The sequence below is a fragment of the Diabrotica undecimpunctata genome, chromosome 3, assembly GCF_040954645.1.
Source record: "Diabrotica undecimpunctata isolate CICGRU chromosome 3, icDiaUnde3, whole genome shotgun sequence".
NCBI classification, from domain to species: domain Eukaryota; kingdom Metazoa; phylum Arthropoda; class Insecta; order Coleoptera; family Chrysomelidae; genus Diabrotica; species Diabrotica undecimpunctata.
In genome coordinates, this window is record NC_092805.1 from 126,351,708 (window position 1) to 126,377,031 (window position 25,324).

The 25,324-nt window shown below is 33.3% G+C and overlaps 1 protein-coding gene across 6 annotated transcripts in view; it reads left to right on the forward strand.

Moving 5' to 3' along the window:
- Positions 1-25,324, forward strand: part of rols (zinc-RING finger and ankyrin repeat domain-containing protein rolling pebbles) — a 307,552-nt gene that overhangs the window by 141,831 nt on the left and 140,397 nt on the right. For 2 of the 6 annotated variants that reach the window (XM_072526865.1, XM_072526869.1), the window contains exon 1: positions 2,633-3,059. The exons of 2 other annotated variants lie outside the window; for them this stretch is intronic. The gene's annotated coding sequence lies outside the window, so the exon portion shown is untranslated. Of the gene's footprint in view, positions 1-2,632; positions 3,060-25,324 lie in introns of those variants that run through there. 2 more of the 6 variants (XM_072526864.1, XM_072526868.1) reach the window with 1 other exon arrangement.

A 25,324-nucleotide genomic window follows, 5' to 3' on the forward strand; every position in this document is an offset into this window, starting at 1 on the left:
GAAGTTAACATGGAACTCACACTTAGATGGTAGAGCTAAAAGAGCATATATTGCCTAGGAGCAGTGTCGACGAATGGTCGGACGCACCTGGGGCCTCACGCCTGGATCTACAAAGCTGTCATTAGGCCAATGCTAACTTACGGAGCTATTGCTTGGGTACCAAAAGTGCTACAGGCAACAGCGATTAACAAACTAAACCATATTCAGCGGATGGCTTGCATAAATATAACAGGTGCCATGAAAACAACACCAACTGCTGCAATGGAGTTGATCATTGGCATCACGCCTCTAGATATATATGTCAAAGAGGTGGCGCTAGTGACAATGATGCGACTACGCTCAGCTGGTGCAAACCTTGATGTAGGAATGGGACAATTGAGAACTCGTTTCTGGCGAGGAGAGCTGGATGCGTTACCACTCCTACAGGCAGGCTGCGACTCAATTGAACCAAAGTTTGTCTTTAACAAACCCTACAAAATTGAAACAAGACAGTATATGGAGACAAACGTGGCAAATGCCTATTGCATATACACCGATGGCTCCAAAATGAAAGAAGGCTCAGGATGCAGGATATACTCCAGATCACTGAACCTAAGAATAAAGTGGGGTATGGGCAAAAATGCCAGCGTAGTTCAGACAGAACTGACTGGTATCTCCATAGCCGCAAAAGAGATAACCCAAAAAGGTATAGCAGGGAAAACTATAATGATCTGCACAGATAGCAGACAAGCGCTACTAACCTTGAATAGACCACGTGTCACATCAGGTTTAGTAATGGAGTGTCACGAGTCACTAACTCAAACTTCGGATGGTAATACCATCATCCTGAGGTGGGTTAAAGGACACAATAGGAATAAAGGGAACCGCATTGCTGACCAATTATCTAGAAAGGCGGCAGGCCTAAGACTCTTAGGACCTGGGGATCTTTTTGGTTGGTCAACTACAACAATCGCGGAAATTGTCAAATGTCACTCCCATACGCAAACCGTAAAAAGATGGGAAGAAGGGAAAGGATGTAAACTTGCCAGGGTAACACTAAGTAACCTTGAAGAGCCAACATCAAAGAAGTACTTGGGAATGACCAGGAAAAACCTACGTTTGGCAGTTGGTTTTTTAACTGGTCATTGTCAACTAAGCAAACACCTCCACACACTGGGGCTAGCAGACACACCTCTATGTAGGAAGTGTGAACGTGAAGACGAAACTGTAGAGCATGTCTTATGTGAATGCCCAGAGTTATCGTTAATACGAGAGTACGCGTTCGGCGAGTCCTGGCCCACACCTGCCCACATAAGAGATGTCTCCTGGTGACTTGACCACCTTCCTAGAAATGGCAGGATGGACAATGAGCTAAGGGTGACAGCTCCCTGGGAGGATGCACAATGGATCAATTGTGGCCTAAGTGCTGTGAAACTTGACTCGCCCTCCCTACTCTACAGATACAGATAGTTTTTATAATACTTAGGGGAATTTCTCTATTATGCAGAGGATATATTACATCTTTTTACTACAGCATTTTACTATAGAGAAAATAGTAATACAACGCCAGTATAGAAGCTTTGCTTCAAAATTATTGCCCAAAAATAATGTTTTTATACATACCACACCATACATTTGTTTTAAACGAATATTGTTCTCGCATTTTGATATTCAAATTGGTATTAACATAGCTCCACGATCGATGATTTTAAATACTTACATTATCATTAGATATAAGCGTTGCCTCGTCAGAGAAAAGCATGTTATAATATGACATACTTTTTAGACGACTGTAAATAGTAAGTACAGTCATAAATCGGTTATCATTAAATTCTCCTTTGATAAACGCAGAAAATTCGAACCTTCTTTCTACATGTCTTTTTTTAAAGGATGTGTAAATTGGGGTTTGTATGATTTAAATTTACTTGATTTTAAAATTTCAGCAACTGTACTTTTACTCACATTCAATAAATTTGATCTTTTTTAAAGAGAATCTTTTGGGTTTTTGGGTTAGCATCACATTATTTTATTTTCTTTATTTCTAACTCATCTTTTATAATTTTTTCTAAAGTTATTGTCAACATTTCCAGACATCTTGGATTTATTTTTTACATACCTTACAGTTTTGAAGTGTATGTTTTATCAGGATGTTTGTTATTCAAGATTTTTGATGCTTTATAAGTTTGTAATTATTTTCAACAATGAGAACAGTTTCAGTTGAACCTTCAATACTTAATTTGTTGGTTCTCTTCACACCAATGTTATATTTTACGTGTGCTGACAATTATTAGAAACACGGTAGATTTATTAAGATCCATCTAGATAATTGCATGCAATGGTTTAGATTTATTGTTAAAATATTTGGTATAACAAGGAAAATTATTTTAAATTTCATCATTTAAAGTTTTTGTATAAACATGACAACATTGCGTTAAGTACAGTTGACTCACATCGCTGATTTCCGTAGACCATAGACGCTCTTGTCTTCTTCCATCTCTTGAATCTCTACAGTAACTCTGTGAACCGTCGAGACCTAACGTCGACATCAGCCATCTCTTACTAACCCATCGTATTCGGTATTGTCTATCCTCGCGCATAGATACCGAAGTGGGAATTCATCTGTCACAGATTACAACCACTCAGTGCGACCTGCAAATCCTCGAGTTGCAAGTTCTCAGTCAGTTCACTTAATATATTCGACCTGTGAGTGTCATAGAATGACTTAAGTGTTATAGCGTATGGTGACAAAAGCGGTTAAAAGTTAAGGAAACAGACAAACTTTAAAATAGGTTTTATGTATGTAATTAAGGCTAGAATACTTTATATTTATGTGATAAAATAAACGGAAAATACTTATTCGAATTGAAATGACGGTTAGTTACTAAGGAACCATAAATCTGAAAAGGGAAGTATTTAAAGTGACAATTAGTGCAAAGTGTTTGGATTTGTTTGTTTTGACTACAGCAACTGTGAACTGTGATATAACTTTCAAAACGGAGCTCTGATAAAACTGTATTGATGTCTGAGTGAAAAAGTAAGAAAAGTGTTTTCGCAAAACTGGATTTTAATTGGAACAGTAAGTAAGCGAGTATTAAATTTATTACATTTGTATTTAAATTGCGAGAGATATATAGAAAGTGGGTCGCCAGTTGATAAAGGTTTTTAACTCTCCGGTTAATGGCAAACGAGAGAAGAAATATATTATCGATAATCGTACAGGGTCGCTCAGATAATATTTACGGCTCCCCGAAGGGTTCTTGTGAAAGACAGTAATTATTTATTTATTAAATACGTATACAAACTGACTTATGGCCTTATTACGAGATTGTTTAATGACTACCGAACAGTACAAGGGTATACAGGTTAATTTAAAACGACAAATCCCCATACTAAGTGGAAATAATATTCCTCTTAGTAGATTAAGAGGAATCTTATTTCAATATTAATTATAGTGCGGTTTTAGAATAAAAAAGGTCAATTATAGACCAAATCTAAATGTTAAATGATACACATGAAAAAGGTTTTGAGTATAAATTAATAGCTCAATCTGTGACCTGCATATCGCTTTCAAAGAGACGTTTGGTACTTAATAGTAAAGTATTTAGATATTTAAAGATGTTACAACACTTAGTCCCATTAGATATACTAACTTAACAACCAAAACCAAACAGTTAAAACTTATAAAAATGGTCGTTGACGGTGATTCTAAGGATTATCAACGGAAAGTAGGCAGATGCACTTCATATTATTAAAAATGAACTGGGCAAGGCAATGCTGCCTTAACAGTATTTGGGAATATAATAACGCATTTGCGGATGATATTGCCATAATAAGTCACTCCAAAAAAGTAACAAAAAATTGTGAAGCTAAAACGAGAAGCATTTAAAGTTGGTCTGAACCTCTGAATATTAACAAGCGATACACAAAATCTTGTCTACTGTCTACTTGAAATTTGAAAGCCTAAACATGTTCGAACATGTTTGAAGCTTCCCTATCTGGGCTCAATATTAAATAACGTTATTCAAGAAATACGCACAAGTGTCATATCAGCGGTAGTAAGTACTTGTATACATATAAAGATTTAATAAAGAACAAGCTAATCATTGTAGTGACAGTACATTACAAACATTGTAAATGGTCCCTACACGTACCGTTTAATTCTAAAATTAAAATGAAGGATGGGCGCAATGAATCAATTCAGAGCGCAGATCCTCATTTTTGTAGTGACAAACTAATGGGCGTTCATTATAAAAAATTGAAGATTCTTCTCCCAAGGAAAAAGAGTCAGCGGAAGGTCCGGTACTTCAACATCATACAATGGAGAAGGAAAGTAGCTGAAAGGGTACAACGGAATTCGAAAGTTATTTCTAAAATAAATTTTATGGGAATATTTTGTACATTGCATTTTTAGTTTTTTGTTCTCTATTCATTATTTTTGGTACTCGTTCCAATCTCAGCAAGCCCTTTAATTATTTTGTATTAGTATCCTTCGACCCCTTTCATTAAGTCTTAGTAATTGACCTAATAAGTAACATATTGACTTGTGTAGTGCTTCAGATGACCATACTTCCATTGCAATATCTATTCTAAGTGGTTTCTTTAATAAGTTTACAAGGTTTTGAAGATGGTCATTTAGTTGCTTCTTCAAAAATAATTTGGAAAAATGTTAATCATGCTTCAATTTCAATGTTATTGTATTGTTATTGGCAAAGAAGATCAAATATGCACAAAACAATTAAGGAAATATGCTATATGCAAGCATTTTTACCAAAATATGTAAAACTATAGCATTATATGCACTTTTTTTTATAAAATTAAGTACTTAAGTAAATTTAGTAATTATAGTATGTACTATTAAAAAAATACTGTTCCACTATCTAATAAAAGAGTTATTTACAAAAATAATGAACAAATTATCAATTTTACAAGTTATCACTGATGTTATTAATTTATATCGCTGGATTTGGAGCATATTTTAAACAATTTAGTAATCGAGTATCTGTATTAAAATTTTTCGCAAGGTCACCATAAAGAATTTTAGCTACATTTGCTAAAAAGAAATATCCTTCATTTTTTGTAAGTACAGTAAAACCTCCGTTAACCGAAATATTTGGGGGGGGAGGCCGTTTCGGATAACAAGAATTTCGGTTAAAAATAAAATTGTTTTTTATAGTATTCTTAGTCAAAGTATTATTATTAAAAAATACTATGAGGTGATTTCGTAATGTTTTCTAATAAGTAAATACTGATAGAATTGATAAAATTAAGGAAAATGAACAAGTTTAACATGCTTTTTTAAAGAAATCTTCTATTTTCTTTTGCGTTGTTGTTTGACAACGATGTTTTGCAGCTATATCTCTTCATCGTCCATTTGCAGAACGTCATGAGTTTGCCTCATTCGATTGTTCGACGAAACGTATAGCAATCTGAAAAGAACAAAACTTTATGCAAAGACAACAAAAATTAAGAACCTAATCGTGTCGCTAACTAATTAAAGTTCGTACCTCTACGGCATTGAAAATCATTGAAGGCAGCGCGAGTCGGCGGTCTCATGCTACCTGTTGTCTGTTGGGTCGTCATCTTCGTCATCTGATACGCTCAGGTTGTCTGAATCAAGAACCATATCAATGATTTCCTGGTCGATGAATTCACTTTCTAAGTCATCGGCTGCTAACCACTCACGTATCTCTTCTTGGTTAATTTCTTCACATCCCGGCAAAATTTTTTATTAAAGTTTTAATTTTTTCTGTCGTTTCTTTACCATTTCCCTCTTCAGGATCGTCAATCAAAATCCCATCAAAAAGGTTGTTCCAGCATTTGAGGATTTGATCTTGGCCCACGACTCAGCACACCAATAAACAACATGTTTCATTGTTAAAGATTGAGAATCAACACTTTTGGATTCATTTGTCTTCTGTAATAACAGATGTCTTAAGAATGTTCCTCTATGACATCTGTTGAATGTCTCTATTACTCCCTGGTCTAACGGCTGAATTAAGCTCGTGACATTCGGTGACAAAAATCTGACCATTTTGTAGATTTTGAGGGTGAGTTGGCGCATTTTCAATAAGCAACAATGCTTTGATGGGAAGGTTTTTAATTTTGAAAAAGGATTTTACACTTGGGACGAATTCATGTTCGAACCATTCTGAAAATAAAGTGGTCGACATCCATGAGCTTTTTTGGTCTCTATAAAAAGCTGGAAGTGCTTTTTCGGAAATATCTTTTAGAGCTCTTGGTTTTTTTGATTTCCCAACAGACATAGGCACCAATCGGTGAGTGAAATTAATAGAAATGTTTACGTTTTGCGATAAAAATTTACTTTTTATTGACGAAATTATTGAAACTCAGCCATTTCGGTTAAACGAGGTTTCGGTTAAAAAGGTTTTGGTTAAGGGAGTTTTTAAATTTTTCTTTATTTTTCTCCCTACAGTGCTACTAACGCCTTTGATAGATATTTCTAAGTTATTAATTAAACTCAAAGATTCTACTAAAGACAACTTATTTGATTACAACTTTAAAATAACATGCATAATTGCCCAGAATAAATAATGTCGAGGTAGTAGTTTATTTTGCATCTTTTGTAACTTTTTCGCAGTAATAAGAGCTTGACAATTTTTGTCAGTCACATCAATAATTCCCTGGTTTAGAATAAGTACAATAAAAAAAGGTGTTTTCAACCGGGTACCCAATCTTGTTATTATTGGTTGAGGGGAAGGGGGAACATTGGGAAGTTTTATCTTGCAATACTTATTTACTGAATTCTTAAAGGTGCTTTGAAAAAAACTTTTTATATTAGAGACAAGTTCATCGATAAGAGAAAAAGATTTTCTTTCCGCAAAAAAACTTTTTCCGCAATGTTACGCCAAACATGTTAAATGTATGTACAATATTTGAATATGTTGTCCTGCTTTGACCATATAGGCTGAGAACAACCAACACAGTGTTGCTCTGTTATTCTATGATATAGGTTTCAGCATCGGATAAGAACAGCAAGAACTTTTCACAAGAAATGAGTGTTCACTTGATTTTTTAAGGGTGTCGTAAAACATCGGGATAAAGAGATTTACATTTTCTCGCCAGAAACTTGAATATTTTGTAGCTTCGTGGTATGATTAGCTGTTTTCACGTACTGGTAGATTTGAAATTTTCTGTCGTATATAATCTGCAAAAAAAGGTGGAGTTCAATTAACTCTTAGTAGATCATGTTTTAAATTTGTTACGAAATGTAAAAATGTAAGTACTTACAATTTTTTCGCAAACTATGCAGTAAACTTTTATCATTGTTCAAATATAATTCTTTGTAAGGTTTAATACAAAAAGAAACTGTTCACTTTCGGCATGATAAAAATTTAAGTGGAGTACAAAATAATAAACAAGATGACAAGGAGATCTGCTAACGGCCTTATTTATTATTTAATTTCATACTAGAAGGATTAACCAGAGACCCAGAGCTGAAAAAAGGACAAGAAACAGTCCTAACGTTAATAAGAGATGCAAAGAACAAAGAAATAATAATCAATCAGAATATAACAAAATACTTAATAAGTGCTTACAAGAGACTGACCAACAGAAATAATAGTAGGTGAGCACAAATTCCAGAGTAAAATACTTGTGGGTGTTAGTGAACGCAAAGTGTTAGTGAAGGTGGCAAAAATGGAAGCAGTGTAGAAATAAACGAAAGAATTAAAGCTCGAAATGGGTGTTTTGGAAATATCAGCCACTAAAAGACAAAAACCTGAACAAAACTAAGACAAAATTATATAGAGCAGCAATTAGACCGGTGATAGCATACGGAATGGAAGTAATGTGTCTTACGAAAAAAGATTATGAAAATACACGGCTCAATTAAGACAAAACAAGGAGAATATAGAAGACTAATGAACCATGAAATAAGAAATATAACCGAAGAGGAAGACTTAGTAAAATTTATTAATGCACAAAAACTGATATGGTTTGGACACATACAAAGAAGAGAAGAAGACGGCACTAATTACGAAGATAAAAAACCGGAAACCAGTAATAAACAGACCAAAAGGAAGAAATATTCACATGTTTTAAATAACATTTTTGGCGATTGACCAGTTACCTAAATGTAATTCCCACTATAATACCAGATCATTTAATTTTTAATTATCAATAAAAATGTAATATATGATGACAAGTATGAATTTAGTGGTAATCGTAAACAATCTTCACGAATATCACCGCCACAGTGCCTACATATTTCTTTGTCGATAACAGTGTTAAGATAGCATGAATCATTTTTTAATGATATGTTTTGATGGAACCTTATTATCGTAATAACAATATCTTCTCGCAAAAGTATAACTTTGATTATTTAGTAAACCTACATTATCGTCACAAAAAACTAAACAAAAATTATTAAAACATGTTTGTTAATAAATTCAATTTGTGAATACGATATAATATAATCCGATTGAGACAGCAGCGCAGTAAAATACTATACATAAATATGTTATTACTTGGTCTACTAGTAATAACGTTATCAGCATTAATGGCAAAGCGATCTTTGTACGTGGCTTTAACTTTATTTGAAAAAATAACTGTCTACACAATTTGGCAACTCAGCCAATGGATGTAGCGATAGAAAACTGTAATTTATGTTAGACTTTGTAAATATTACAGAGTCATCTTGTAGAATTTTACAATAAAGTTGAAAATTACATCATGCTGCAGTAGAGCCATCTCTAGGATCAGAGACAAATTAATTGACGGTGCAGATCAACCTTAAATAACAATTTTAAAAGTTTCTATGAGCTCCACATTCTTGGGGAAAGGTTTTAGGTAAAAACAACAAACTAAGATGTGCCAGATGGGATGTGTCGGCCAAAGGGAATTTCCCAGTATTAAATTAATAAAATAAAAATAAAATTCTACGAAATTATGGGATAATGATGGTTCGGTACCCCTGCTTAAATCTTGATCTTGATGTGTATCCATGTATAAAATATGACAGGTTCTCCGAAAATATGCAAAAACGCTATTTTTTGCAAAAAATAAGCAAAATATGCAAAATATGTTGCTTGCGTAGATGCTCTTCTTTAGTTATTAGCATAAGGCAGTATACTGCTTGGTTTGATTCGATATATAATAATTTTATTTAGTCAGTCTAGACTTAATTTTTCTTCTGATGTAATAGATTTAGAAAATGATAACCTACTAACAGGGAGTTACAATTTAGCATCAGTTGGTATGCTTTATATTTAATTTCAGCTTATTAGTTTTCTCGCGACCTGTTAACATGGAATATATTGTGAACAAATTACATTGGACAAATATTTTATTAAAAATGTGTTTCTTTGGCTGCTTCAACATAAGTATAATACTTCATTTCTGTCTGTATTATATACATAAAATTATTTTCACTCTAATAACGATCTCATTATTACACATTATTGTCTCTACTTATTATAGGTATATTTTTAGGTTCTTATTAAGTATACTTTCATGTCATGTATATAATATAAACAAGTTTTTCAAGTAAGAAATTACTTAGGTGCATAAAAAATAAATAAAAATGTACGCGTCAGTATTTTGAATCTGACCTTGCAGTAAAGTGGTAGCGAGATTGGATACGCCTAAACAAGCATAAAAGTAATCTCAATACAACCAATGTGAATTAACTAAGGAATGTTTGATCGTAACATCAGGTATGAAAAAAGTACAGAGTGTATTTTCTAAACCTCAATGGCAGAAACGTTTTAGTGGCTTTGTTGCTATAATCAATATTAACTTGGCTATTTTATATAAAGGTTTTCATTGCAACCTTTACATTCTTTCTTTTAAGTATCATTTCCACATATTTATACCTATTTATATACGGACAAGTAGTAGAAACATTCCAGGGTAACATTCCTTGGTGCTTAATGTATGCTGATGGTGGTGTTACGAAGAACGGGATTTAAAACAAAGAATGGAACTGGAAGAACAGTTTAGATGAGTCTTAATAGAAAGGTTTAATACTTAATAGGATAAAGAAGAGAGTAGAATGTTCATCTAACGATGAAGTTCAGTAGCGCACCTAGAATTTGCCTCTGGGGGGGGGGTTTTGGTTGGTCCCCAAATTTTTTTTTATGATGTTACCACCATTTTGAGTCCTTAAAATGTGTAAGTAACAGTGTCGGAATAGGGTCCTGGGGGGGGTTTTAACCCCCAAAACCCCCCCCCCCCCTCGGTGCGCAACTTATGAAGTTAATGCTACAAATAAATGATAACTTTGCTTGGTGAAATAATTGTGAAATTAGAAGAAAAATTCTATAAAACTGCTATACGACTAGTTGCGGCGTACGGTGCTGAGTGTTGGGCTAAAATGAAAGCAAAACGACGAATTTACGTTCCAGAAATGGGTATGCTTAGATGGATACGTGGAAAGACAAAAATTACAGTTGCAGAAAATATGCTGGGCCCTTTCCTTTGCATTTCTACAGAATCTGAATGTTGCTCTGTTCACTTTATCCATTTTGCCGACACATCTGAATGCAGTGTACAGATGGAACGAACTGGATACACCTGTTATTATCCTCAGTTCAGTTTCCTGAAGCTGTAAGAGTTTTTTTTATTTCTTTTTTGATTTTTAGACATTTGATTGATATAAGGTTGAATGCTCGAATAAATGAACTTTGAAAAATAAAGGCATATATCGAGCAAAGTTTTATTAATTAAATTTTGGCCAAGTACTTTCGCTCCCTAGAGCATCTTCAGAGCCATTTCGTCAATTTCGTTCAACAATTACAGAATGTCATACACATATAAATAAACAAAGTTGAACATAACACTACACTAAACAAGGTCAAACAGTTTAAAATTATTTAAAAGTCGAAACTACATTCTGGCCGGCAACAGGAGAGAAAATGAATGAGAATTCTCTCTCCTGTTGCCGACCAGAATGTAGTTTCGACTTTTAAATAATTTTAAACTATTTTAATGTAGTGTTATGTTCAACTTTATGTTTATTTTTATGCGTATGACATTCTGCAATTGTTGGATAGCCCAAATTTGAAGTCTGAAGATACTCTAGGGAGCGAAAGTACTTGGGCAAGATTTAATTAATAAAACTGTGCTCGATATCTGCCTTTATTTTTCAAAGTTTTAGACATTTGCCACAATGCAGCTTTTTTTTAAAACCGCAGAATAGTTGTGATTCCATAGCTTTTTTTATCAGAACTGTCAGCGATTGCTTGCCAGCAATTTCTTAATACCAGGGTACCCATAACACAGTAACTTTGTTATGGGTAACAGTAACTTTGTTTACAATATTGTAGGAGTATTTCTAAGGGCTAAGTAAGGAGATTTAGTAAACGGATTATAGTTTGGGTTTTGGCTTAGTAATTACTGCAATTGATGCAAGTAAACATCTGCATACTACAGCATGACAAGAAATGGGGAAGGGTTAGGCATAAATGTAACCTTAATGTTTTTTGCACCTTAAAAGGCCATAACAAATTATAACCAACAATTTGGAGTTGCGCGGACTTGGAGGTTACTCCAGGCATTGTACTTTATAACACTGTGTTGGTTTCAAAAATTGACTAATTAATGCTCAACATCATTCATTTTTGTCTATGACTAATAATTTTACGATCCTATCACAATAATCTCACTCTTCAGGTTTGGGAACACTGTCATTGAATCTATTTTACTCATATTTTATATTTTTTTTTTATAATTATTTGATATTATTATTTGTTTTGAAATGAATGTTTTTAGCTAAGCTTGAAAAATAAGGTGAAAGTCTTTAAACAGGTTAAATGAGTATTTTTATGCATTATTAACAGCTTTGTCTTTATTAGGTACAAACTTAATAAGCAATTTGTTAAAACGCATAAAAATGCATTATTAAGGGTCATTCACTTTCGTACTACTTTTATTCTAAAGTTTAGAAAAGAAATTAAAATCTCCTGCGGAAATAAACAGTGTGAACGAATCAACATGTCATTGAAAGATAAAGTAAATATTGGTTTTGTAATCACTACAGCCATAAATTGTCTGTATCTAAATATAGGTTAAAGCAGTGACAAAATTCAAGAGCAAAATAAGATTGTTCTAAGAGGTCATTAGTTATTATTTAATAGTATTAGTAGATTATTCGTATATTCCTAAACATAACTCAATGGTTTGCAGCTTCATTTAAATTATAGGCACCTAAAAGAAGGTATCCTGTTTTGTCTTCAAATGCTAGGTGCATTTTCACCTTTTCTGGTCAGCCATCCTAAATTTCGTGTGCATTTAAATTTGTATGTCTGTTAAGTTAGCATATCTATTTTATAAGGCCGAATTCAGACTAACACTATAATTTATTGCTAATTTATTACGGAAAGAAAAAACGTGTTGCTGTAGGCGTTTCCGAGAAACAGTCGGTATGCTAACTTAACCGTAATGCTAGTATAGCCATAGTTATATCTCGGCAAGGTAACGGGGTATGGGTTCATCTTGGAGGCATATTTTATTGCTAATTAATTGCTGTTGATTTGTATAACCAATCGCCAAAAACTACACCATCATCCCCTAGCTCAAATCGCATCTCCGAAAAAACCGAGATATCGGCCAAAGGAGGAAAACCACAAGGAATTGAATGGTAATTTATTACCGATTAAAGCTAGCATGGTCATAGCTATATCTCGGCAATGAATAAGGCTACAGAGCCCATCTTGTGGCAGCATATTTTATTTCTAATTAATTAATATTGTTTGGTACATTGACCAATCCCCAAAAACTACCCAATTATTCCTTAGCGCAAAACTCATCTCCGGAAAAATCGAGATATTTATTGCTGCAAAGGTTACCGACAAACAATGGTTATGCTGACTTTACGGTAAAGCTAGAATTGCCATAGCTATAGAGCCACTTGGCGGCATATTTTATTTTATTTTGCCGAGGAAATGCTAAAGATTGACTAGCTGACGCGTAAACAAGCTGGGCGCTAGCATACCAGCATACCAATGGATAATATTTCAATATGCTATTGCAAGAGGGCGTTATACAAACTGCTGAGTTTTGCGCTATTCTGACTGCAGCCTAATATAACATCTAACTTTTGGGAAGACATGGATTAGTTGATTTGAATGCTGTCCTGAGTAACGTACCTAGTGATTTCTGGGAGAAATAGATAAAAATATTAAAGAAAATGCAGCGTGCTGATTTATTTATAAATTTCTTAAAATCTATACCCACGGTATGGGTAATTTGTCAATTCTAGACATAATTAAGTTGTGGCGAGTCGTAGCCGATTAAAAGTTTAAAAACCTATTCGGACTTTGATAGGACAGGGTTTGACGAAGGTCTCGCGATGAAATGCCAGATACAAGTTGTGTCTTATTATTTTGAGTTTCTTATCAATTTCAGAGTATGTGTTTTTAGATCATATACTACACCCAGATTTATTTCAATTTTATCAGATATTCCAGTTTGTTTTGGTATTGTTATAAAAAAACCAACTCAAAGCTTACCATGAGGTCGCACTGAGGAAGCCAAGAGGCAGAAATATGCATATCAGCGAATGGTGGTACGCTGTAACGAAATCAAAACTTAACTGTATATTTTTTTTTATTTTACATTTTACTCTAGTATGGAGTATTAAGAAATCGTTTTCACGAAGGGATTTCTGCCTAGACGAATTGGCATGGCGTGGGTACAAATTATTAATCCCAATTCCGGTGCATTTCGGTGCATTCGTCGTCTGTTTGTTTTGCAACTTTTACAAAACACAGATTTAGGCTGAAGCCTGAATTCGATTTCCGATTAACATTCTCGTAAATATATAATTATTAACATATACGGTTTTTGGAATTTGATATGTTTTGGGTATTCCGTATTCAATTTAAGTTATTCAATAATAGGTCTTTGGTCTAGTTGATTGAATGCATTTTCTATGTATATAAAGGCCATATTAAATTCATAGATAGCATCACACGACAGCTTAAACATTAGTTAAATTTTAAATAAATTATCACTGCACTTTCTAGAATTTCTGTACCCTACGTTTCGTTCTACACATAGGATAACCTCTATATAACAATTGAGGTCGTCAGAAAGGGAAGAGAAGATATTATGTTCAATCTAGAACTCTCTAGTTTCTCCCTTTCGCATTGGGTATGTACTTATATTAAAATAGAAAAAAATGAAAGCGAGAGGACTATATAAAACTCTATAAAAAAAAGTAAAAGCAAACATAAATTATACATAAATAAACATACAATTATAACTAAGAAAGAATATATACAAACTTAAATATTAGTCAATACGAAACGACACACCAAAAGACAACTATTTTAAGGATAGAAAACTGTGAAAAGTATTTAACAACTAAAAGACAAACAAAAAAAAATGTCAATTCTAAAAAAACTACTAACCGAAAGCAGTAAAATAATTTCGTATAATATACCACTTTATAAAGAGAAATAATATTATACAAAAAAAAAACATAAAAATATGGATATATATGTCAATGGTATAAAAACAAATTAATAATGCGATGCATACAAATAATTAATACAATTATTAATACAAAACACACAAGAAATAAAATCGGTGTTAACAAAATACAAATTATACAGTAAATAACACAAAACAAATGCAAAATGTTCAATTGACAATGTTCAATCGCGATCGCGGCACAACTGAGATAAAGTTCTAACAAAGATGATTCAATATTATTATTAATTGGATGACATTTATGACTTTTAAGTTTTGACAATCGTTACGAATCGAATCTTTTACTGACAAATATTCTTTTAATTTTTTACTTCTCATTTAATGTTTGTAGTTTGTTAGTTATTTTGCATGCAGTTTTTAATTTAAACCTGCTTAGAATAAATATATTATGATAACTAAAAATGAATTAATCAAGAGTAGTGATTCGATGTGAAGAACACTTATTTCGTGACGCCTTCTCGTGGCGCTAGTTGCGTGACGCTTGCCTCAGCATTTTACTATAGAGAAAAAAGTAATACAACGCCAGTATAGAAGCTTCTCTTCCAAAATTATTATATATGCAAGTTATTTACTTTGTCATCCTCATTTCTGGTCATACTGTTTTTAAAGAGTCTTCTTTTAAAAGTACCATTCTCTAAAAATTGATCGACTTAAAACTCTAAATCCTGTATTTTATGATTTTATGCTATGTTCTATTTAATATGTTTAGTACGGCTTCAATAGAAACAATTGTATTTTCGAAAACGGAAATAATTAACTGTTGTCATTTTTGTTATTAGTTCATTAACCTTTAAAGAAGTAATTAATTAAAAAAACAAATATTATGAGCGCTTGCCAGATATAATTATACGCTTTTTATTGTATGTGACAGTATCAGTTCATTTCGGAATGTTCTTTACAGTAAAACGATCTTCAAGATAACTACTTAGGTATAATTTGGAGTTGTCACGCCAGCCAACTTTTCACTTATGATGGAAGAATGTCAAGAGCCATTGAAAGTGAAATGGAAAACATTTTAAGCAGAGTTTACATTTGAGTGAAGAATCTACGTAGACATAAACCAAACAATAAGATGTTATTAAATTATAGCTACCGTGGATTAAGTATAACAAATGTAGAATTAAAAAGGTCCCTAAACGAAAATAATATTTATTTAAGGTATAAATTATTCATTGTATAATTACAATATCGGAAATAAATACAATATGTCTTATTTAAAAAGTTATCTGCATGAGTTAAAATTTTAGTGTGCAAAAATCCTCAAATGACTAGGAGGGTTTGCAAATATAATTTATAATGGATAGGTTGCTAAAGCTTAGCACGCACTGGGTCGGGACGGCATGGTCGGACGGTACGCACTGGTGGATGTCTCTAAACTAATTATGTTGGTGCAAAACTGCCCTAAACTGTACAATTTGCTTCATCCGGAATATGGAATATATCCGGAAATTCATAAAAACCTATCAGAGCACTGTGGTATATCATAAATATTTTTTTTTGAATTCTTCTAGTTTTAACCGTAAGCCAGCAAAATCGCTCCCATTAAGGGTGGTTTGGTGATGAAAAATTATTAGGGTGGTAATAAATTAGTGAAAAATGGGTGGAAAAAATATGCCGTAGGCAAAAAGTTTTTTTTCCGAATGCTGCTAGCTTGAACCTTAAGCCAGAAGAATCGCTCCCCTTAAGGTTGGTTTGGTGGTGAAAAATTATTAGGGTGGTAATAAATTAGTGAAAAAATATTACGTAGGTTAAATTGGATTTAGCTCATTTGTCCCCGCTACCTTAAGGGTCCTACCGACCGGACCGTCCACCCGGTACTGACTGAATCAGTGCGCGCAGCAACCTAAAAATGTGCGGAGCGTACGTACCCGGGCGGACGTAATTTCGGCCGGAAAAAGAGCAGGTACTAAAAGCCGGTAGGTAAATTCGGCCGGAGGTTTTAAGTTGCTTCCTTATCTCATAGGTATTTTCGGCCGCAAATCAAATAAAATAACAGAATGCTTTATATTAAAATATTTCTTTATTTCAATAAAATTATTACATCAACTTATTTCTATAAATTAAGTAAACTATAAATTTTTAAAAAACGTTTTGATGTGATACAGATTTAACGAAATTAATTCTAGAAATATTGTCAGATCGAAGCATATTTACCATGTTTTCGATAAATTTTAGTTTGTTTTTTACTTGTTTGTCTTTAATTTTTGCTGGAATATTTAAATTTTTTATTTTTAAATATGCATCGATCTGACAATCTTTTAATTTTTCTATAAAAATAAATATAGAAGGGTGACTTGAATAAAAACTAGAATTAAAGTGCGAATGGAATGATTCGCAGGCATTTGTGGTTCTTTTAATTGATGGGTTTTCATATGCCCATATATTTGGTGGAAAATGAGATTCTGGCGCTATGTAGTTTTCTAATAAATAGTCTGCGTATTTATCTATAAGTTTATGGTCCGGTTTGTATGACATGAGATCAAATATGAAACAATCTTCAACTTCAGAGGGGTCTAAATAAGTTAGCCCAAAAGTATGAGTAAGCCATTTGCTTTCCTCGCAGTTTTTATCTTTATACATTTGGGTTAACCCTAATGATTGTATTTTCCTATACCACGCCTGGTGCAAGTGGAATCTACAACCATTTAGTTTGGTTTTGGGAAAGACAACTTTTAATGCGTTATGAATTGCGATTTCAAAATCCACAAATACCTCCTTCGGTTAAAAAACAATATTATAAAGTTCAAAAATTTTAGATTTTACCAACAGAAAAAGTCTCATATATGTGTCACTGGTCTTATTGGGCAACAGACAATACAAAAGAGGAACATAATGCCCATTTTCCAGTCCATGGATGGTAAATAACTGATAAAAATATTTTGTACAATAAGAAAATGTGCCATCCATGTAAAAATCTTTCATTTTACATAAACTTATTATATTTGTATGGCAAGAAAAAACAATGATATTATCAGCTGTGCTGTTAATAAACAAAAAATTTTCACCTGTTGTGGTTTTCGGTCCATAACTATCGAGTACAGAATGTACATCGTGAATATCCTTAGGCAGGGCTGGTAAGAGCTTACGGCGGCTGTTGTACAAATTTCTTCTTATTAGACTGACATCTATCGATGACAAATTCTCTGGCAAATGATTTGAAAGAACGCTTTTAATAATTTTTGAAGGTTTCTCCGATATGTCTTCCTCAGCTTTGCGCTTGCATGAAGTCGTCACTATTTTTCTCTCCAACGTAGTTTCATCGGACTCGTGGTTGTGGATTAATTCACTTCTAGTAACTGTGTATTCCGCACCAACAGTGTACAGTTTGGCTAAACATCTTAAATTTTTCTTTATACACCTCCAACGTACTTCACCACTTTTTAATACGTCCTGTTTACAAAACTGAAACTTTTCTACAACTAGTAAGTCACAACCGCGTGAACTCTTAATTACTGAAACAGATGCCATCGTATACAAATAATATATTTTATGCTTTCTATCGACTAGTAGCTTCAAGATAAGTTATAATACTGACTAGCTATAATAATTTTATACCTGTTATTTGTGAATTTTATACATTTAAAGGAATAATCTTAAGTAGGTACAACATAGTTATTAGAATAAAGAGATAAGTAAATTAAAGGTATTTCCGACAGGTACACAGGATTAGGTATTTCCAAATAAATACACAATTAATATTTTACAGAAACTATGAAGCGTAATTACCAATATTTTAATCTCATCGTAAACATCAACCCCTCGGCCGAAATTACCCCTGTCATAAATGGTACCCCTTGATTTATGCAGGTAGGCCAAGGGATTACCGGCCGAAATTACGCCCGCCGCGTACCCTCCGTACGGTACCGTCCCGACCCATTGAGCGCAGGTAGATTTTCTGAAAATGAAGACATTTGTTTACTAACCATCTCAGTTTATAACTAAGACAAAGAATGATTAAATGTTATGTTTGATCTGTACTCTTGTATGGAGCAGAAGTGTAGACCCGAAAATTGAAGCAAGAACCGAATTAAAGTACTAGAAATGTGGATTCCTAGACGGAGGTTGAAAATACCTTAGACGGCAAGGAAAACTAACGAGGAAGTATCAAGGCGGGTCAACCAAGATAGAGAATTACTTAAAACTGTTGAAACACTAGAAAATGTGTTATCTGGGACATATATTGAGAGAAAATTAATGTAGAATACTACATGTAATTCTTAAAGGCAAAATAAAACCTGTTTTCTTCCAGTAGGAAGAAAACAGGTGTCTCGGCTAAAAACTATTATGAATGGACTCAGCTATCAAATTCAAGACAAATATTTCATGTCCTGCAAAACATCGAGAATCCTCCTCATTTATCCGGGCTTGGGACTATCTGTGAGAATGAACTTTTCTGAGAATGAACTTTTTCTGAACTTTTCAATTCACGTAGTCCTCACACTCACAACCCACATGCAGAGATGCGATTAAGCATAACTATTTCAATATTTAAAAGCATACCACCAAACAATATAAGAATATCATTACTTAGAGCGCTGTTATTAAAAGTTATTAAACGTATTCACAAAATTATGTAATGGTGATTTTGATCTCTTTTCTCTCTTTATTTTTCTTCTAGAAAAACTCTATCCTTTCCGGACGTTATCAATAACTGAGGTCTGTCATATTACTATAACAACTTTGACAAAGCACGACTGCTTAGATAAAAAAATTGTTGTATCTTCTGCAGTTAAATTTTTTTGCAGATATTTTTGTTGTGTCTTTCATGAATTAAACTATAGTTATCTTGATGTAAACAAACAACGCGAATTTAAATAAATGGAAATACAAAACCAAATAACGAAAAAATTCCGACACAATGGAAGTTATTACTCAAGATACACAAAAACACAATTAACTATCCGCCTTTTTAACGAAGGTTTCGTAAACTGTAGAAATAAAATAAAAAAGAAAATGCATTTTTACACTCTCGGTTCCTCAGAAGTATCAGCAACATTGCTCTTAAATGCGTCCATATACGACTTTTAAACCGGTAGAAGAGAAACATACTACTATAGCTAAACAAAATGGTACGGGTGATTCATTCCGCAGTAAAGTACTAATGGGTAATAAAGTTAGAAATTTAAATTAAGTAAAAAATAATTTTACTTTTATGAGCTACAATATAATTATTTGAAAAAATGAATATGTACTGGTCCGTTCTTACATGTTGTCGAATGAAATAAACGTAGTATATAAATAGAAATAAACAGACTCCTAGATCAATTTACAGTTTGATTACTATTTACTATTTTAGAAGAAATTTTAATGAAATTGTTAATTTGTAGTAACTCTATCTTTAAATGAACATTACAAATACTCTGTTTTTGTCGTACTAAGTTTTAAATCTTTTTCCTCAAGAGCTTGTCTCCACTGTTCCAGTTTTTGTTCCAAGTCGCCTTCACTATTTCCTACTATCATACATACATTATCCATTATACATTAAGCACCACGGAATAGTGTATGAAAACCATGTGAAACCATGTATTGTATGTGAAACCACCCTGTAGTTTCGCTGGTATTTGATCCAGAACTATTAAAAATAACTAAGGACTAAGCTCCGAGTACTGGTGCAATCCTACTTTCACATGAAATTTATCAGTCCTAACATCAGTCCTACACTTGTCCTAACATCACTTGTTACTCTCCCATGCATATCTCTCACAATCTCATATGCTTATTAAGCGCCAACGACAGAATCTCTCAAATTCTATCATATGCTTTCTTAATATTGTTCTGAAGCTATTTTCTTGTGGCATTTTAAAGTAATTACTATTTAAATGGGATTGTATTATTTACTAATGTTTGTATTTTGAGAACGATTTCCGAAGTGGAAATTGAAACGTCAATAAACGTACTTTAACCTTTAATTGTGGCTTATTCCCATTTAAATATTAATTATGCTTTCTTAAGATTGATGAATACCATATGCGCAATTATTTCTTTATTCCTGCATTTTTCTATCAGCTCCACTGTAATAAAAAGTGCATCTGTTGTTGATCTGCCTTGCATATAACCAAACTGATTATAGGATATATCTTTTTCTTCATGTATCCGTCTCAATTATTCTCTCCTATATTTTCATGGTGTTACTAAATAACTGTATGGCCCTTTAGTTTGTGCATTGTTGTATATCTCCCTTGTTTTGTAAACATGTACTAATATACTGCTTCTATATTTGTCTGGCCCTTGTCCTATTTTCTAAAAAACTATCCTAAAGCTGTCTAAACTTACCAGAAATATCATCTGGTTCAACTGCTTTACTTTTCTTTTTTGGACTATTTAAACAACCTCCTTATTTGTTATTTTGGTAACCATTGCTGTTACTGTCTCCGTTAGCTCAGCTGGTTTCCTGTCAAAGTATTTTTTCCGTCAGTTGTTGATATACTTTTAGTGAACCAGTATTTTATTATTTTCATCTTGGATACATCTAATCTCATCAAAATATTGCTCTTTGTCCATTGCACCTTGTCTCTTGAATGCAAAAAATTGTAATCTCCTTCTTTTAAGCGCATCTACCTACTCAATACTCTTACTTGTAAGACTTCCACGATTCCAAGACCATATCCCGATTTTTCTTACCTGTAATGTTGTGTTCCCCGTGAAATAGTCCTTATCAGGAAATCCGAACGGAAGTTCTGTTTGCTTCCGGAATATTTTACTCAGTCAGGACATGCCATTATTTCAGTATAATTTTTGTTACATTGGGGAAGATTTATTATTATGGCCTGAAAAGATTTTCGGACATTTTCTGCCTGAATGCCGATTCTATCATTATCACATCCTGCACGATTTAGCCAACACACCACCAATGCCAATTTTCTCTCTAGGCCAGGATCCCTATTGTAAGACTCTCCTATAAACCAATATATTGTTGTCTGTATCTCGTCAGTAGGAGGCATTCACTTTCGAATACATCATTTTAAAATACACTATCTAATGGCTTCTTTCAAGTTTTTCTACAGACACCTACATGATTAAAAAAATTATTATCTTATTTTTTACTCAATACGAATTTTCTTTGTTCTTGATTTTCACCTTTCTTGAATATTTATCTTTTAAAATCGTGCTGTTGTTCCTATGGTTCAGTTCCACACCTTTGAGAAAATTTATTCTACACCTTTTGGAAAATACATAACCACTCTGTAAAAGGGCATAACTGAAGATGGAAGGAAGTTGAGTAAACATAAAACAAACATCAATATTTTAATAAGTAATAAAATTGATTTATCGAATGGGTTCTTAGAAATAGATAGCAGTTAACTACCCTATAAATTTGTTGTAAAGTACTACAGAAGTTAGAAAAATTGTTTTTATGATAATAACAAGCAGTAATTATTAATATTATTGCTCTGGTGATTAAAGCATCATTACAATTTGTTCTTTGTTGTTTATTATTACAAATAAGATTTTTTTAACGTTTTACGGTACACCACAGAAGCAATAGCTCAAATGTTAAAAGAAGAAATATAAAGTTTTTAGATCTAAATTCACATTTACAATCACTTTATTTTATTTAGAGATAGCATCATCAAATTTGCATCCCGTACGAACGAAAGGAATAAAACTGATAAATCATCAAGTTTATTATAAGGAATTGATGGTGGAACTATATCGGGAGAGAAATGAAAGGCAGAATTTAGAAAACAGTCATCAGACCAATAATGATATGCGCTGCAGAAATATGAACTGACCTAGAGAGGGCAAAAATAATGTTAGAAACAGCAGAGATGAAAACACAAAGACGGTAAAATACTATGGGACAGAGCTAGAAGTACAGATATACGACGCAGATGCAACGTGAAGGACAACAAGGACTGGGTAAAAAATAGAAGAGTAGAATGGAACGATCATATAAGCCGAATGACAATAAAGAGGGTAGTAAAGACGGCAAGGGACGGTTCCCCAATAAGAAGACGAGCAGTAGTAAGTCCACGTAAACTAAGGAACGACAACTTACTGGAGGCACATTGAAAAACAGTCTGGTCTACATAAAAAGAAGAAGAATTGATGTTTGCATGAATACTCAACAAAAGAGCAGAAAACATTGGTCACCATTTCGGTGTTGATAACTTTAAAGTTGTGGACAAATTCACATACTTACGCTGCTTGATGAATAAAGATAACTCTATAATGGAAAAAATTAAACGAAGAATAATTCTAGCAAACAAGTGTTGTTTTGGGCTGCGTAGATACATGATAAGTAGAAACTTAAGCCAGAAAACAAAAATAACAATATACAAAATCCCTATACTGCCAGTGCTGACATATGGATCGGAAACAAACTGATCTCCATTTTCATCTCCAAGAAAGATGAAAGTTTCTTGCTCATATTTGAAATGATTTGGTGGTAAAGACGGAATATCTCTCATAAAAATAGGAAGACTAAGATCATCTAGCAAGATCACAACATAACAACCCCCTATACGAATCCTTATTTCACAGCTGGGAGGTAGGCCACCACTTAGATGGAAGGATGGTGTTCACGAAGATGCTAGAAAAGCGGACTGCTAGAACTGACAAAGATTGGCAATGGATAGGGCCGACTGGCAAAATATACTTTGGAACGTAGAGGCTCTACTATAGGGCAGTAGCACCATTGATGATGATGATGATGGTGATGATGATGATGATTATAAAGAACTACGATATTGATCAAAATAACAAAAATAATACATTGGGGAAATTTTAAACGGGAAAAATAATGAGAACTTTTATAAAGGCGCATACCAGAGCAGAATAAATCATTAAACATAGAACATATCAGCATATTGTACATTTGCACTTTACATTCTAAACAAAAATCATTCACTAGTAATGTGACAGACGAGGCTTGCTTCAGTGGCGCACGAGGCTTCCTTAAGTGGCCCCACCTGGGTTGAAAGATTCAATCGTTTAGGATATTTTCAATTAGGTGCTCACACGGTGTGTATCCCTATCGTTGTAACATCCAAAACCAGTACTATAAGTGTATTAAGGACATAAAGATATAATCAAAAACAAGTATAACATGGGGGTTACGAACTCTGACGATCGATTGAGAGAAAACATTGGCACACCCATTATAAGATTGGATAAAATAAAATAAACTACGATCAATAGATAACTTATATGCATAATTCATAAAAACAGAAAACGTCGAATAAGTGTGCCAAAGTTATTGGAAAATTTAGAGAGAAATATTAGCAAACTTGTCAGATATACAAAACAATTTACACGAACGATAGAAAAGGAGAACAATAAGAAGGAAACATTGGCAGAGCTTGACAAAACAGATGGAACACAACTTTTACGGAACACAAAAATAAATATGGAGAATGATCACAGAACAAAGAAAAGAGATGAACAAACTAATAAAAACGAAACACATTCAGAAGGAAACATGGGTAGACTACTTTCGATCCCTATATGCTAAAGGTGACGATAATGAACCACCAACACCAGAGGTGACGACAAACGAAGAAATAAATATTGAGGAGGAAGAGGTAAAGGAAGCATTAAGGAAATTAAAAAATAGAAGATCACCAGGAGAGGACAGAATACGGAACGAACCCCTTAAGTACGAAGTAGGTTCTTACCTCGTCTATCCTTGGTCTTCCTACTGGTCGACCTCCCACCTTAATTCCACTAAGCGTTTTATTAGGTGTTTCCTTCCTCTACACTAACTTTAATTTCCTCATCACAATCCCCTTGCTTGAAAGAGTAGACCAAAGATATTTAAATTTCTCAAGTGTTTCAATTTTTTGGTCGTCTATGAGGTGTGCTTGCTCTTGTTGATGCCAATCATAAGTTTAGCCTTGTTAAAGTTTCTTTTTTTCGGAAGCCATTTGTTATTATAACCAATCGTACTGTAGCCAATTGGTTTATTGTACATCTTCCATTCATACAACGTTCCGACTCAACTTTTTTACTGGTAAAGTCTATTTACGTAGCCGAAACCGATGGCTTTACGTGCCCTACGAAGAATAGTGACGGATCAGTTAAATTATAAATTGAAAAATTTCCAATTTAACTGAACTGGTGTCTGTGCCGGAATCGAACCCGAGCCATCCGGCTTGGTTAGCCAGTACCTAGCCACTGAGCTATAGCTGCCCGTTTGTTAATGTTAATTTTTAAGCCATGTTCCTGTCCTGTACGATTTTTGTTTGTAACCAGAGCTTGCAGATTTTCTATCGGAAAGAATAACTGTGACGTCTGCGTGACGATGATTATTTATTAATATTATGACTGCCTTTACTTTAATTCCTTGTTAAACGTGTTCTCGAGCAATTGGAAATATTCGTTCGACGTATTTGTTAAAAATCTTTGTTGACAGAATACAGCCTTGTCTAACACCGTTCAAAATTTTTACCTGCTCTATGGATAATCATATATTGATTATAAGTTCCACCAATTCCTGTAGAATGGGCATAAATAGACTACATAGTGTACATTATCGAAAGTCTTTTGGTATTCGATAAAACAAATAAATACATGCCCTTTTTGGTTGCAGAACTTCTGTGTGGCGGAGACAATATGATAACCGTGATGTCTTGTATTTCCGTTGCAAAAAGTGTTATAAGTTTGCATTTATTTTCCTCATTATGCGTTAATATAATAATCAATAATAATATAAATCTCATAAAATATTGCTATAATGTTCAGAGCTACTCAATCTGAATTTAAATAGGTATACCTTCTAAATTCGTGACGGGTTTTAGTGTTTTCCTATGTATACAATAAATGAAAAGATTAATTAGGTTTTATCCCTACAAACGAAAGTTCCGATAATTTCTGATATATATTCTCTGACCAGCCTGTATATATTTATACATTATAATACAAAGTTACTATTTCGGAATCACTTCACGAT